General features: G+C 38.5%; 1 long non-coding RNA gene across 16 annotated transcripts in view; it reads right to left on the bottom strand.

Annotated features, from left to right (window-relative positions):
- Positions 1 to 5,626, bottom strand: part of LOC105050726 (uncharacterized) — a 32,298-nt gene extending 26,672 nt beyond the window's left edge. For 5 of the 16 annotated variants that reach the window (XR_012143304.1, XR_012143302.1, XR_012143296.1 and 2 more), the window contains exons 1-3: positions 4,717 to 5,614; positions 4,166 to 4,590; positions 3,788 to 3,875 (exon numbers count right to left, since the gene is read on the bottom strand). This is a non-coding gene — a long non-coding RNA (uncharacterized lncRNA). Of the gene's footprint in view, positions 1 to 3,787; positions 3,876 to 4,165; positions 4,591 to 4,716 lie in introns of all 16 variants that reach the window. The other 11 variants (XR_012143300.1, XR_012143298.1, XR_012143295.1 and 8 more) reach the window with 6 other exon arrangements.
- Between the last annotated feature and the right edge of the window lie 9,944 nt (positions 5,627 to 15,570).

Raw genomic sequence — 15,570 nt, forward strand, 5'->3', positions numbered from 1 at the left:
TCCTTTGACAGATCACACCAAAAAATGACCTTGATACTCTTATAAGTTTAACAACGACTTTTCTTCTACAACTTTTACTATATCCTTTTACAAACAACAATTAATATTTTATTACAGTTTCCATCACTTTCACACTACCCAACAGAGGTATTGCATATAATTTAAAATACCATAATTTAATAAGAAGAAAGTGGTTCCAATAATCATGTTATATTTATTTGATAATTTCTCAATATTTCTTAGGCTTTTTCATCACGATGGGATGTGATGCATATGCCTTTGTAGTACTAGTACCAAATGAAGAATTAAATACCAGCAATGAACAAATGCTCAGCCCTATAAAATAAGAACACAGACTGTGCGCCATCCAAATGGTTCGTCCAAATATTTGTCAAAGGAGGGAAATTGAGCCTTGAAGAGTTAAAATGTTACTCTTTGTCGTAATTAAGCTACAACATTCCTAGTTGTAGTCTCCCAAAATTCAATGACGTTAGAGAGAAGGAATGCATAACTAAGAAATCTTAAGTAATATGATCAAATGAAGCATCAACTAAGTAATAATTGTCCAAATCTAACACGATAACATTTATAAATTTGCTCTTTTTTTTTTTTTTTGAGACATCTGCTAAAAATTTTAATTGAGGCATTTTCACCAAATTTCTTCTTAAGCAACAGAACGGCATGATAATATGCAAATAATAATATGAAAATTTAAAAGCAACTAGCATGGACCAGTATTGATTGACTTTCTCCAAAGGTCCCAAAATGTATGGAGCAAACATTTGCATGATGTAACTCTTTTCAAATTTTTCATTAGGATTGGAAGAACAACTTTGAAAACTTTTAATTATAAAATAAAAATAAAAAAAATATATGGATCAGAAAATAAGATATCCATTTGAAGATACATTATCATTTTTTGGGTGCCAAAATTTTTAATCCATGGTTTATGATCAAGGGAGTCTTTGTTCAACTAATTCTGATTTCGCTGGGATAAGAAAAATTCTCTCTAAGATGGATTACCTTATCCTAAAAAATCGGGATCAGAAGATTGACAGGCCCTCCATCTTCACCTTCTTTTTTCTTAATTAAGACTCTCATCCAGCCAATTTATCCTAAGACAGAATTTGAGAGTCTGGGTGAAATGAAAAATGTATGTATACTAATCTATGAACCATATATTATGATCATCGTAAGATATAGCTAACTGCTGTCAGCGAGTTGAGAATCTGGGTGAAATGAAAAATGTATATATTTACTATATCTAATCCCAACTGAAATTGGCGCTTTTATTTGAAGGGAAAAAAAAAAAAGGAACTCAGGTATAGGTAAATTTATGACCGCCACAACGAGTCTGTCCACTCCATCCGTTTTCTAAAGTGCTTTCCCTTTTCTTTCTGGCATTTGACTCATGTCTGAGGCCCTCTAAAAGAGTTTGAGCGACATGAAATAACTGATCGGTCAACCTGTTAGCAGCACATACTGCTGTCAATTCTCATACACTTTTCTTTTTCACATTTATGTTCATCCCATTCATTATCGTTGGATGCCTGTTCATCAAATTGAGTCAAGCCATTTTCTGCTTGCACTTGTAGCATCTACCAAGAGGGGATAGATCCTTGAAAAACTTGCTTTCAGAAGCTATACTTGGCATCTTTCTACTTTTAGCTGTACCAAGCATCAAATCTATCCAAACAATTTAAAGAAAAAAAAAAAGTTCAAGAAATGTATGTTAGGACCCAAGAATCCATGCCATTAAAGCCCCTGGCTTCATATGCATAAAAATACTGAGGTAACAAAACATCAAATTGACGCATATTTTGTTGTTTAATTGAGATATGCATATGTGCTAAGGAGAGGGAAGCCAGCAGTGGACCCAAGACGTGTGGCCTCATCTTGATTAAAAAGTTAACATTGAATATTCGGTATTGCTGGATTTAAAAGCAATTTTGAGCTATGGAAGATATAAGATATAATAATCATGACTAAAGATTCAAGCTAATATAAAAGCAAACAATTCATGAAAAATGATCAAGGACAATCATGAGACAGAGAACGGTGTTAAAGCCTTCTCAGATAAGACGAGGTGTCTTGAGTTATAAACAACAAGAATATGTAGGACAGCGTGATAATGATTATTAACACGAAAATGTGGGTATGCTCGTAATGAGAGTATCAATAAGAAGAACTCATATGCAATCATCAGCACGATTGAGATATGAGGTCATCCATACCCAAAAAATTAGTAAACAGTCAGCTCTAAACAAAAAGAAACTTGCACCCTTAATAAAATAAATACGTTCCCTATTTGGAATTGATAAATGAGAATGTTATTGGAGGAACTTTCAGATTATTTCATTTCCAAATATGCAATGCACTTATTTTCTTGAATTAGTCAAACCTTTTGCTTACGTAACCTAACACCCATCAAATGCATACCTGAATCCCGAGGAACAGCTCTTTTCTTCATCAACTTCACGCTAAGAAAAAGCCCTAGATGGCGTGGCACCTCAGTAATTCTTTTTTGTTTTTTTTTGTTGAATCGAGACAACTCAGTAATTCTATCCGTTCACGGTAGCCCATGACGTGCTCCTTATAATTTCACATTATCTTCCTTCATTCTCGACCAACGTCGCCTTTATTCAATTACCTTCCACCTTAACTCCAAATATGTGGTTGCTGTTTTGCAATCACCTTTATTCAATTACCTTCCATCTTTACTCCAAACATGTTGTTGCTATTTTGCAGTCCTCGAAAAACAATTATATGGCTTAAAAAAATTTTCCTATATCAGGGTCTCCAGTTTTTTCTATTAGTCTAATCAAGTAGAAAGAAGACAGTAACCAAAGCCAACATAATTAATGACTTTCCGATCAAAAGTCCATTGTTTCCAATAACTATATCATATTTGAAATTTAAATGGCACAAAGGTCCAGATATGAAAAGCTAGAATGGGTAGCCTAATGTAACATTTACCTCAGGAACCCCAAAGTGGTCCCACGTACAGATTACAGTAGCATATTATGAAAAAGTAATCCTAAACATATTCTGGGCACTGGCACCCACATGAAGATTAGAAAATCTAATGCTTGTTTCTCTAGGAAGCAACCCATACTTTCTCTTTAAGAACCTCACAAATCAATACCTTGAAGTATAAGCTTCGCGTCCAACTTCAAGCTTGTATTTCTAAAACTTGCAGGATTCCCAGAAATCCCCCACTTTTTCAACAACAATGCTCGCTTCAGATAGAAAGCCCTGTAAATTGCTATTAACCATTGCCATCAAGCTTCGATCACCTATATACAAGCTCCAGACTGTGATATTATAACACAGAATTTATAATGCCCCACCACTGAGATTTCATGTTACTTTCTTCATTGAAATTAGATCCAACTAGAAATCTTTATATGATCTGGACAAAAAATACAACATCCAAACACTTTTTTTTTTTTTTTAAACAAGTTTGGATCTGAATCAAACCTGTCCACAAGGTATCCAATGCTGTCTCAACATTAATGTAACACTCCCGACGATGGTGGAGAAGACTCCAAGTTTGATATCCCCATCTCCAAGTAACTTACAACTCTCTGAATGAGATGCCTAGGACTTAAACTCAGGAACCTGACCTTTTGCTGCTTCTTAAAGGAGTGCTAACTTTTACCCACATCACATGTGCTACCTTAACCCATTAATAAATCTAGTGCAAAATGTTGTGTAAATATGACTGCTCGCTTATTTTGATGAACGAAGAAATAGTAGAAAATGAAATTAGAGCAAGCTGGCATACTTCACACATATAAGCAACCCTGACAGCCGCAGCCGCAGCTGGAGCATCGCATGTCTTCCTGGCATGATCCAAAAAATGAACCACCAACCTGCAACAGAAGCAAGAAATCTCGAAATTAGATGGTAGAGTGGATTTCAAGAAAGCAAGTTCAAGTGATGTCTGGCTTGCAAAGACTTGGAGCTGCAGTTGTTTGTATACGATTTTGAAGGCTTTGACGAGGGTAAGAATGACATTTAAGAGATGAGAGAAGGATAAAATATTGACTCACAGCTGGCTAACAATTTATTGACGCATAGTACAACGATCCATTCCAAAAATAAAAGAGCAAGAACAATGGAACTTCGTTGGCTGAAAACAGAAAAGTCCGAGGAAACTTACCGGATATGGAAACTCGGATCGAGTCCGTTGCTTCAAGAAGCAGTCGAAGTCCCACTGCGGCTCCCTTTCATTCCTCTTAAAACAGCACAAGACAAGTCAAGATCATCATCGATCCCAAACTCCTCTTTCTTCTTTACGCAATAAACCGAGAAACGCATGAGATGATAATTTCAGTCAAGCAACTGCGAGATCTTTTCGAGACTGGGTTTCAAGATCGCCAATCCTCGCCAAAGATAGTAAAAGATCAGAGAAAGAGAAGGACAAGAAGAGGAAAAAGAAAAAGAAAATAAGAAGAGAAACGACCGGTCAAACAGCCAGCGATTTTCCTTTTGAATCAGAGGGTGCTCACCCTAATCCGATCCGTGCAGTACGCCTAATTCTTTCCCCACCTTGCTCCAATTCTCCTCTACAATCTCCCACCCAATCTACATCAAATCAAATCAATAGAACACTTCCAGATTAGGCATTTCGATGTCACTAAATCAAATTAAGAGTTAAAAAACGAAAACGAAAAAGAAACTACGAATAGATGGATAGAGACGAGAAAGTACCACCATGCATCGGTTCCTCGGAATCCCGCCATCCATAGAGAAGCGAGCCTGAGAAGACGTCTCGGAGTCGGACAGGCGACAAATGGGGAGAGGGTGAGAGAGTTATCATCAACATATCACATCAGAAGGGGGAACGGGATCAGAGTTTGAGGAAAGACTGCACGCGTGGTCTTCTTTCCCATCAAATATCGTGAGACCACCCATTCCCGTTCCAAGAAAAGAAAAATAAAAACAAAAGAAGCAAAGACGGTGGAGATAGTAGGTAGATCGGTTCCAGGAGAGAAAGGTTGACAGAAAGAGAAGCGAGCACGCAACCGGAACGGCATTCCCTGATGCAATTGCCTCGCTGTGTGCTCACTCTCTTCTGTCAGCCCCCCAACCCCACCACCCTCCACACGCCTTTAGATAGACAGACAGAGAGAGAGAGAGAGGCAAAAAAAAGCAAGAAAATTGGAAGACCGACGGAATCCCCTATATCTGCACCGAAAATCTCATGATTTCCATTTCAAGAAAAGAGCCAGATCGAAGGAAGAAACAAAGGCTGAAGCGAGAAAAAGGAGAGAGAGGTGGGGTTGGAAACATCGTCAGACTTGGATCTGATCTCTCTTTTTTCTAAACTTCTCTCCCCTAACCTTCCTTACATAGAATAGAGAGGAAGCAGGAGGAGCCGGAGAGGCCCCATCCACTCCCCCAGTCCCAGTCTCGTCCCATGCCGCTCTCGGACCCTCCATCCGTCTATTTATCTAGGGTTTCTTGGCCCCAACGGAATCCCTCCTCTCTCTCTCTCTCTCTCTCTCTCTCTCTCTTCTATGATGCCATGGTACCCGTCGCACGTGTCGCCCGCAGACGAGGGAAGGGAAAGGCACTGATGATATGCGAGCGGAAGAGGTCACCCACCTCCCACCCCTCTCTCAACTGCTCTTTATCGTTGTTAATTAATGATGGCCAGGAACTGAAACGGGTCGGTCCTTCGTACCGCAACCGCACGATGGGAAGAAAAATAACAACCAGGGGATCTCCGGACGCTGTCTATCTTCGTGGCATTCTGTACGTCCTCCGTCCCTATGATTTGATATCGACCGTTGATCTTTGGTCCGTCGGGCCCGCTGATGTGATGGGACTGCCAGGAGCAGCGTGGGCGACTCTTGTCGCTTAGTTATTGATTCGATTTAATTTTAATTTCTGCACTCGCCTTGGCTGTCGGTGAGGGATCGAGGGATTCGGGTTGTACCTTTCGCGCGAACAAAAGCTTTGAGATGTGTGTAAGTAGCCATCCAACGGTTGAGGTCACGAAAAGAAGATCAATCTTTCCTTGGTGCCAAAGACACAGCCCGAACCCGGACAAGAGCCGGTTGTGGTGGTCCCAACCGGCCCTGCGGGCCAAGTTTGTTCCAGATGATGTCTCTGTGGGAATTATAAAATAAAATTATCTTATAGTAATCCAAGTTTAGGTTCTCTAAGGAAATGTCACATTGATAAGTGAGGTAGGAATATAGCAAACCTGTACACGTGTCGACCATGAATCCTAATCGGGATGAGACTTTTTTTAATACATTCCATCCTTAAAAAAAATATCAAGTAGAGAAAAAGTTATCTGATTTACATGTCAAGAACAAATCTGGCATTAATGAAATTAAGTGAATGCTATTGTGATTATGCGACCGATCTTTTATCATGATTGGAATAATTGTAACAAGTTTGAGCAAATCTACCATTTAGCTAGGTTGAATTTGTCAGCATTCATATATACAATTTAAACATGGTATGACCAAGTCAAACAAACGCGTAGAGGCCGATAGGTAATAGGTTAAATGTGCATCAAGAAGTTTAACTGTCTTTTGGTTTGGGTTTGCAAGCAAATGTTCATGGAAGATTTATATTGCTCTAAGTTCCATCTTTTTGTAATCAAAATTGTGATTTAGGAATAAATCTACCAACACAAATGTAAATGATTGATAGATAATGAAAATTTTGCAGCTTAGCTTGATAAACTTGTACATGTATATTAATTTGTTTTTAATTCCAGTAGTAAGAATATTGTTTTTTAAGATAACTGCAAGGAAGAGTTCAATTAATGTGCATGCTTCTAGACAGGCTAGATAGGCTACTAATTAAATGGGGTGTCGATACTAATACAATCATAGATCTAAGGTTATTCAATATGTGTAGTATGGTGCTGGTGCAAGAAAATTGTATTTATTCCTTTTTTTAAATAATAGATGTAAGCTTATTTAGTATTTGCAGTATGCTTTTGGTGAGAGAATATCATATTTATTTATTGAATTGAAGGGAAGTCGATGACGTAAACCCAATCAAATTTATTAGAAAATAAAAGGCTTATAACTCGTTTAGGATATTACAAGTGAAATGAGCAGCACAGTCCAAAAGGCTTCGGACTACCCTATACATTAACAACAGGACTGATCTAGGGCAATGTTTTGGAGTAGTCATTTTCTTACCTTGCTAAATATCTCTCTAGATTACTTGTGCAAATGTTATATCCATTTGTATAACTTTGTACCAAAACAAATAATGTATAGTTCTCTTTCAAGGAAAAGTCTGCTTGCTATGACCATGCATAACCTTTTGTTCGGTTTCTCCCTTTAACAAATCTTTGACAATTTTCTAGCCAAAAGTTCAGTTCCATACATTACACAATTCATGAGATCTCATAACATGTTATGCTTCACTTGAAATCGGCATTTCAGTTTATCAAGTCAAGGCATATTATCAAGACCAAAAATGTTTATATTTTCATGAGCAATTCCAGCTAGTATCTCCATCCTGGACCTCCTGAAGAACAATGCTTCAAGGGTAACCTGCCAAGTACATTTTGATGATAAGGGTAAGCTGCCAAGTAATGGTGCTAAAATACTCATATTTGCATCACTGTCAATATTATCATGTCTTTTTTTCTCATCATCTATACTTCCTGGCATACTCCAAATAATGCCTCCACTTGTCCCCACTCCCCGTTGTCATCTATCAAACACTTAGTGTTCTTCACCAGCATTAAACGAGTATGCATTACTCGCACCATGTTTCTTTCATTATGCCTCACACCCAACTTATGTCACACAGTTTATCCTCTTAAAAATTCCTGCAACCCTTAAACAACCCCTACCTTTCATTGACAAATGACCCTACTAGGTTAACAACCCTTTCCTTATCATGTCATCTTCATTCTTCACCAAAAACCCCAATGACCATGGCAGTTGTCCACCTTCAATGCTCCCTCACACGTGCTACCTTCTTCAACCTCTATCATTCTTCACCCACTCCCTTCTATATTTATCCCTGCCATGTTTATCTATGTACTTTCCTACTCCTTTCCTGTCTACTCTTGCTTTTATCTAATCCACTTACTGCCTTGTAATCTGATTTTTTATGCTCCATGAAATCTAGCTGGGCTAACTGACCTCCTTTGCTTTCAAGAAATAAAATAAAATAAAATAAAATAAATAACTATGCTTCACCTAATTTTAATTATACCATCTGGTTCATAAATAAGTAAACCAATCAACGGCACTTGACCTCCATCAATAATTACTTCACATTTAATTTACTTCTATCTCAAGCCTTTGGAGGCTCACAAAGCACCTGCTCTCTCAGCTTGCTTGTTGAAGGAGCCCGGTCGGTTTTGGTAGTTGCCTCAGTACTACAGAGTCATATTTGTGATATCCTTAAACAACACCATGGTCAAGCTTCCACAGTTCGATCGGCTTTTTGCATGCATAGTTGGACATAGGCGCATAGCAATGCAATACAGAGATCATATTTTTAATTTGCAAGTGATGTACCTAGCTTGTAGGACCGTATCCAGTTTGGTTGTTAGAAACTTTTTTTTAAAAAAAAAAATTGCAGTATGTAAATTTGTAACACCATTAATGGAAAAAAAAAAAATAGAGAGAGAGATTATTGAAGAGTTCTTTTAGTTTATTCCTTGTAAATAAATAAACTGATGGAGCTAGGGACAAGTTTAATTTATTAATCAATAAGAATTAGAGTTAACCCAAAAAGAAAAAGAATTAAGACTAGTGCAAATTGATGTGGATCTGGGCATTTTCATATTCTTAATACGTTTGTTTCAAGTCAAGTTGAAAATGTACAAACAGGTTAAGGACAAGGCTTACCATTTTTTTTTAAAAAAAAAAAAAGAGAGAATTTGTCTATTGGTAGGGTCCATATGCTTGTTATAATCTACCCCCAATCACCCCCTCGCTAAAAAAGAATTTAAAAGCAAAAAGGCTCAAGGAAAAATCACTTTACTTAACACATAGATGAGTTAAATTACAACGTTGATGGCATGTTTTTCTTCATTATATTCTATTATTAACACCAAAATCCAATGAATCAACATCACAGTATGGTTTTCACTTAACTATAGAAGTGGGTCGCTTTGGGGTCATTTACGTACTTGGTATTGCGCCAAATAAAAAATACATCCAAGTGTGTGGATGCCTGCGTGCCCATATTATAATGCCATGGTCCCCCCTTATTGTAATCTTGGGAGATCCGGGACTTGACCCAAAGCCAACCAAAACAAAACCCAAGCTCGTGCTTCCATGAAGCCAGGGGTTCGAGTTGCATCCTTCACATGGAAAAAATGATTTACCTCCTTTCGGGACGGCAACAGTTGGATCCTGCAATACTTGTTTTGAGATCTACACAGCAGATGAAAGAAAAGAGTTAAAATGCTTTGAAAGTTGTGCAAGATATAATCCAATGGTTGACATCCTGAAAGAAGATCAATCATTCTTTTAGATGAAAGATATAGTTCTGATCCTGAAGCAGAAGCAAATATTTACCAAAATGGATTACATGACAGGTCCATGATTATTATTATTATTATTTTGGGTACATACGTCCATGGGTTTCTTTAAAAAGCGTCAGTGGTTATGCCAATGGATTTATCTAATGAACAAATACGGAGATCACCTTTACCAAGGCAAAAGCATGAGTAGGGAGGTCCAGGATTCGAGAGAAATATAGTTAGGTATCAAAGCTTTTGATTAATATATACCTTCTTTCGAATGTATTGATTAGACTCACGGAAGGGACCATTTCTTATTGAACCTTTTGTCTGGATTTACAGCATCGCTTCCGACGATATGGTTAGACTAAAAATTCCGTTGAGGGGACCATCTGATTATAAAAAGGAGGAAGGCGCTTCTCGGTCACTGACTCAAAGTCAGAGTTTAGAAGTCATACATGCATGGAGTCATGGAATGCCATGCGCCCCTTCCCAAAACTCAGCTAACCGTACCTGACGAGGGTAGGCATCAGTTTGCTCTCGCTACTAGGACTTTTCAGTGTACCTCCGAATAAAGTTTAGTACTATAGATACCCCTTAACTTTTATTTTTATGAATTACAGATATCTTTGGCTTTTATTCGTATACAAGTATTGGACCTTTTACTATAAGAATTTAAAATATTTAATCATAAAATATATATAATATATATATATATATTATTAAAAAATAAATTTCATCATCCGAAATATTTGGTGAGGTTCATAGCTAATGCCCCCCCCCCCCCCCCCCACACTTTACGAAAGTAATAACTTATCACAAAATAAGGATCAAACCAAAGATCTCTTGATTAATTACCTACTACTCAACCATTTTGATAAAAAAACCACTTAATTAAATGATATTTCATGATGAATATTTTTATTTTATTTTTATGATATTTATTAATGATAAATTATAATTTATAGTAAAATATTTTATCGCAGATTGATCATTTTTTATATTACTTCCACCGACCACTTTGTAATGTGGAGAGCCTTAAGCTACCTTTTTTTAAATTAAAAGCCAACACTAATTAAATAACAGAAGTTAAATATTATATTCTTAGTCTGTATTAATTGCATCGGAAGACAAAATACCTCTTAAGTGGGATATTTTTGAAAATTCCATGGTAGAGTTGAATAGCTTTTTCAATCAAAGAATCAATTTTTAGATAAGTGTGATTAAAACTTCAACATCGCATAGCCTAGACCAAATCGAACTTTGGATTGCTAGTTATTATATTTTGATTTTTAAGTTAAAAGCGTATAACTAGCTCATGATGTCCAGCAGTAGGATGGACTATTTAACTCTAGTATGTGAATCTCTAAGCCATACCCTGAATATTTTTAGAAAATAACAATTGGAGAGTTTATTTTAATTATTTAACTCGAATATTATTCGGCATTGTGTTTTCTTTTTTCCACCTCTTTAACTCTTTACTATTAGTGTGTGTGTGTACATACTATCATTATTGTAGATCTTGATTTCTTTATTTTTGTTTTCGGTTTGTGATTTTGTGTATCTACAATAGCCAGAAATCAAGTTTTTGTACCATCCTAGAAAATCAAAATTATTTCTAATGATGAGAGGAATTGCTTTTCTCCTAGATCACGGCACGCTAACGGCAGGTTGATCTATGGAGGTCAATTGTTTTATATCTGTTGCACATTGGAACCTAAGAAAGGACTGGTTTAATCACTTGTTTGACTGATCTAATTTTGACCGAAAAAGATGGAAGATAGGAGGGAAAATGTTTAGCTCGCACCATGAGATGGATAAGCACTAGAGATGATCCAATGGTCCCCACGAACCATGCCCTCATCACGCGCATGTGAATTGCGCCTGCCTCCCATAAATATATGAGGAATGATTCATGGGACCACTGGATCTCTGGCGACACCCATCCATACCATGAGACAAACCTAAGTAATTTTATGATAATTTGAGCTAAAATAACACAGTATTCTATCAGGTGCATGAGTCTTTTTCCAAGTAAGATTAAATTATCATCTCCATATGGCACAGCTTCTCAATGTCTATGTCATTTTGTGATTAACATAGAGATTCTCTCATCCACCTGAGCCATTCTCTAATTGGGCCAGTCAGCTGAGTGATAAGAATATCGTTCAAATCTCTCTACTTTTCATGTCGGAGATCTGATAGACTCCAAAAAAAATCCTTGCCAAAGCATCCAATCTTTGCTAGTGACTCTTTTTCTAATATAATTCTTTTTTAAAAACCTCCTTTTCTTATGCAAGCATGCAAGAGCTTGGTTAAAGGGAGTGGACCACACCATTTTGCAGTGCCCCAAGGACACCGATGGATGCGCCAATGCGTGGATGGCTGGTGGCCGCACAAAAGAGAAAATATCCAATTCCATGTTTCAACATATCCTCCATCAAGGTGACATCACCTTCCGGCCACTTGCTCAAGAAAGAGAGCAAAAGATAAGTTCTATGAATTAAGAGAAGACCATATCTTAGAATTTAAAACATGAACTTGATAAAGAATCCCCTTTGCTTCTTTTATCTCTCCTTTACCCACTCTTTCTCAATATTCTCACCTTGCAACTACCTTTTTCTTTTTTAGGATAAAAAAATCTACCCAAAAATCTACAATTTTTTAGATAAGTATTTTTCAAAAAATATTTATATTAAAAAAATTATCTATATTCTTTTATGCATTGAAAAACAACTCTAAAATTTATTATCCATGTTTTTTTCGTATTATTGCTCATGTAAATTGCTATGATCTATCCATGCATCCAATAATGCCTTCATTATATAAATAATAGTGTGTATTATATTATATTATATATTATATGAAGATAAATCGGGCTCGGGTCGGCAAGGTTTGGAGTCAAATCCATTCAGGTTCCCCACCGTCCAATCTGCACGAATGCCCATGTAGAAAAATAAAAAGTTAATGGCTGATTTTCCATCCATTTATGTTTGAAAAAATATTAAAAAAAGGATGTTAATGTGGATTAGATGGAAGCCCACACATGCTAAGGGTTGAGAGTTAAGTTTGTATTTATTCTAGAGTATTTTTATTTATCCTATGAAGTTTATATTTTTTCTAATATATTTTTGTTTATTTTGTTTCTATTTATTCTAAGCTCGTTCTTGTTTACTCTAGAAGTTTGTATTCATTTCATCCAAAGTTTGTGTTGATCCTTGATTGTTGTTGTTTATTATGGGAGAGATATAAAGTGATCTATCCCATCTAGCTATATTGATGGTTACAAACTCCAGAATAAATACAAATCTTTCCTTTCTAGAATAAATACAAATAAGATCAGAATAAATAAAATATTCTAGAAAAAATATAAACTCTCCAATGATAAATATAAATTTTTCAGAATAAACATAAACTCTATGATGATAAATAGAAAGACTCTGTTGGTGCAGAATTCCGCCGATGTCGGAGAAGCTGGAGTCGAGGAGATCACGGCCGCCGTCGGGACCTGCAAGGAAAGTCTAAACCGGAGTTGAGGGTGCTCCAGCAAGATCCTCCGACGCTCAAGTCAGTACTCTGCTTCAACAGAAATGGAGCACTCGAATGAGATGTTAGCAAAGTTTAGAGATAGTGCTTAGAGCTTAGAGGAGAACGTATCTGGGGGGTCTCTTTTATAGATGAGAGAGCATAACCGATTGACAGCGACATCCGTAACTGCCTAGTAGTGGGCCGTTCGGGGCCACGTGGAGTTTGTTACAGAGAGTGGAGTGGTGTCCGTTGTCGCGACTTGCCGGAAAGTTCGGGTCGGACGGCTGAAGCTCGATTGGGACGTCTGATGGAGCGAAATAGCTCTCTGTCTCAGCAATCCAAGAGAAGCTCGGATGTTTTCGAGGTTGCTGATGGATTAACTGTTGTTGGGTGCCTTATGCGTTGATGCTACAGACGGAAGTCATCTGCTGTAGAAGTCCGAACGAAAACTTTCTGTTGGAGAAATCTGGCTCAAGTCCGATTGCTAGAGAAGTCTGTCTGAAATTTATCTAATGTAGAAGCTTGTCTGAAGACTGTCCGCTGGAGAGGTCCAGTTGCATGAGAAATCCGGCAGAAGATCGATCGATAGCAGAATTCGGAAGGCACTATAGAAGGTTGATCGATAGAAGAGTCAGAAAGGCGTTGTGGAAGTTTGTGCGCTGGAGGAGTCTGGAGAACACTGTGGAAGGTCGACCGTTGGAGGGGTCTGGAGGAAATTTGTCCGTTGGAGGGTTCTGGTTGGCACTGTTGAAGTCCAGTTGGCGCTGTTAAAGGTTGATGGCTGGAGAGGTATGGAAGACACCGGAGATAGTTGGTCACTGTAGAAATCTGACTATTGGAGCCCGTCCATTGTAGAAGTTCATTTGGAATCCATCCATTGTAGAAGTTCGGATGGAGTCCGGTTCTTGCAGAAGTTCGAAAGGAGGCCGCTTACTGTAGAAGCTCGGATGGAGACCAGTTGCCGTGGAAGCCCAGATGGAGACCGCTTATTGTAGAAGCTCGGCTGATGTCCGCTTGTAATAGAAGTTCGGACGGAATTCGTTTACTGTAGAAGCTCGGATGAAATTCGGAAGGCGATCGACCACTGTAGAAACTTGGATGGAGTCTGATTACCGTAAAATCCTGCTGCTGAAAAAGTCCAGACATTGACGAAGTCCAAAAGAAGCTCGGAGTAAAGTCGATCGTGAAAGAAGAAATTCTGGAAGAGATTCGGAGAGTAGTCGATTACTGTAAAAAATCGACTGATAATGAAGCCCAGAGAGCATTTGGAGCAGTCCGATAGACGACTGAAGGAGCTCATTATTGGAGAAGTCTGGAGGGTACGATAGGAGTTCGTCCGTTGGAGGAATCTGGAGGACACTGTGGAAGGTCGACTGCTGGAGGAGTCCGGATGGTACTGTAGAAGCTCGGATGGTCGGGGGAGTTCAGAAAGATGCCGCACAAGGTCGGAAGCCGGAAGAGTCCTGGGAGGGTTGGCCTCTTACAAACTTCGGTTGGGGTTAAGTCTGGAGGGTACGATAGGAGTTCGTTCGTTGGAGAAATCTGGAGGATACTGTGGAAGGTCGACTACTGGAGGAGTCCGGATGATACTGTGGAAGCTTAAACGGTCGAGGGAGTTCAGAAAGACATCGCACAAGGTCGGAAGCCAGAAAATTCCTGGGAGGATTGGCCTCTTACGAATTTCGGCTGGGGTTATTTTATACCCAACACTAGTCCTCCTACTTTCGAGTTTGGATTTCGAATGAAGTACAAAAAAATTTTCACAGCCGAAATTACCTCCTTGATTTTCGTACTCGATTGTTTCCAAATATTTTGACGTTTGGCGTACCGATGCTGGAGTCTTTTCAAATCGAGACGATCCAAAAATATTTTTTTAAAATTTTTGCTGGAGCATCGCCTCAGGTACGGTGCAATAATGATTTTGTCAGTCGTCAGCCATCTGCCACGATGAGTGGGACACGCGGCGGTTGTAGGTCGGCCAAAGGAGATCTGCAATTACTATTGCGTCAGACCCTGAGGTCTATTTAAATCCGTCCCCCTCCTTCAGGGGTTTTACCTTGCTTGAGATTTTTCTTCAATCTCCTCTTCTTCCCCGAGAGCTTCATCCTCCTCCAGCATCCCTCTCGATCTTAGGCGTCCTTCAGGTCGACCTCCATCGCCTTCGCTGTCCTCTTGCACCTCTCGGACCAGCCTAGGTTAGTTCTGGAACCCTTTTTTTTCTTGCTATTCTTCTGTTTTTCCTCCTCTGCATTCCGTCCGTTTAGTTTCTTCGCGAGCGCCTTATTTCTTATTTTTTTCAATTTTTTCAAAATTTTTATTTGATTCAAAATATCCTCCAACACTTCTTCCTCTAGCGGTTCTAGAAGTTCGTTAGCTCCAGCCCCCCAAAATCCTAGTACTGTATATGAACCCGTACTTAGGATCGAACCTCATCCGATTTTTGTACCAAACACCATTCTCAGCTCTTTGACCTCGGACAAACTCTCGCTGATTAGGATTCAGTATGGGGTTCCTCCGGAGTATGAGCTTGAGCTTCCCGAGCCAACTGACCGGGCTAGCGCCCCTCCCCCTGA

The sequence above is a fragment of the Elaeis guineensis genome, chromosome 8 (assembly GCF_000442705.2).
Source record: "Elaeis guineensis isolate ETL-2024a chromosome 8, EG11, whole genome shotgun sequence".
Taxonomy (NCBI): domain Eukaryota; kingdom Viridiplantae; phylum Streptophyta; class Magnoliopsida; order Arecales; family Arecaceae; genus Elaeis; species Elaeis guineensis.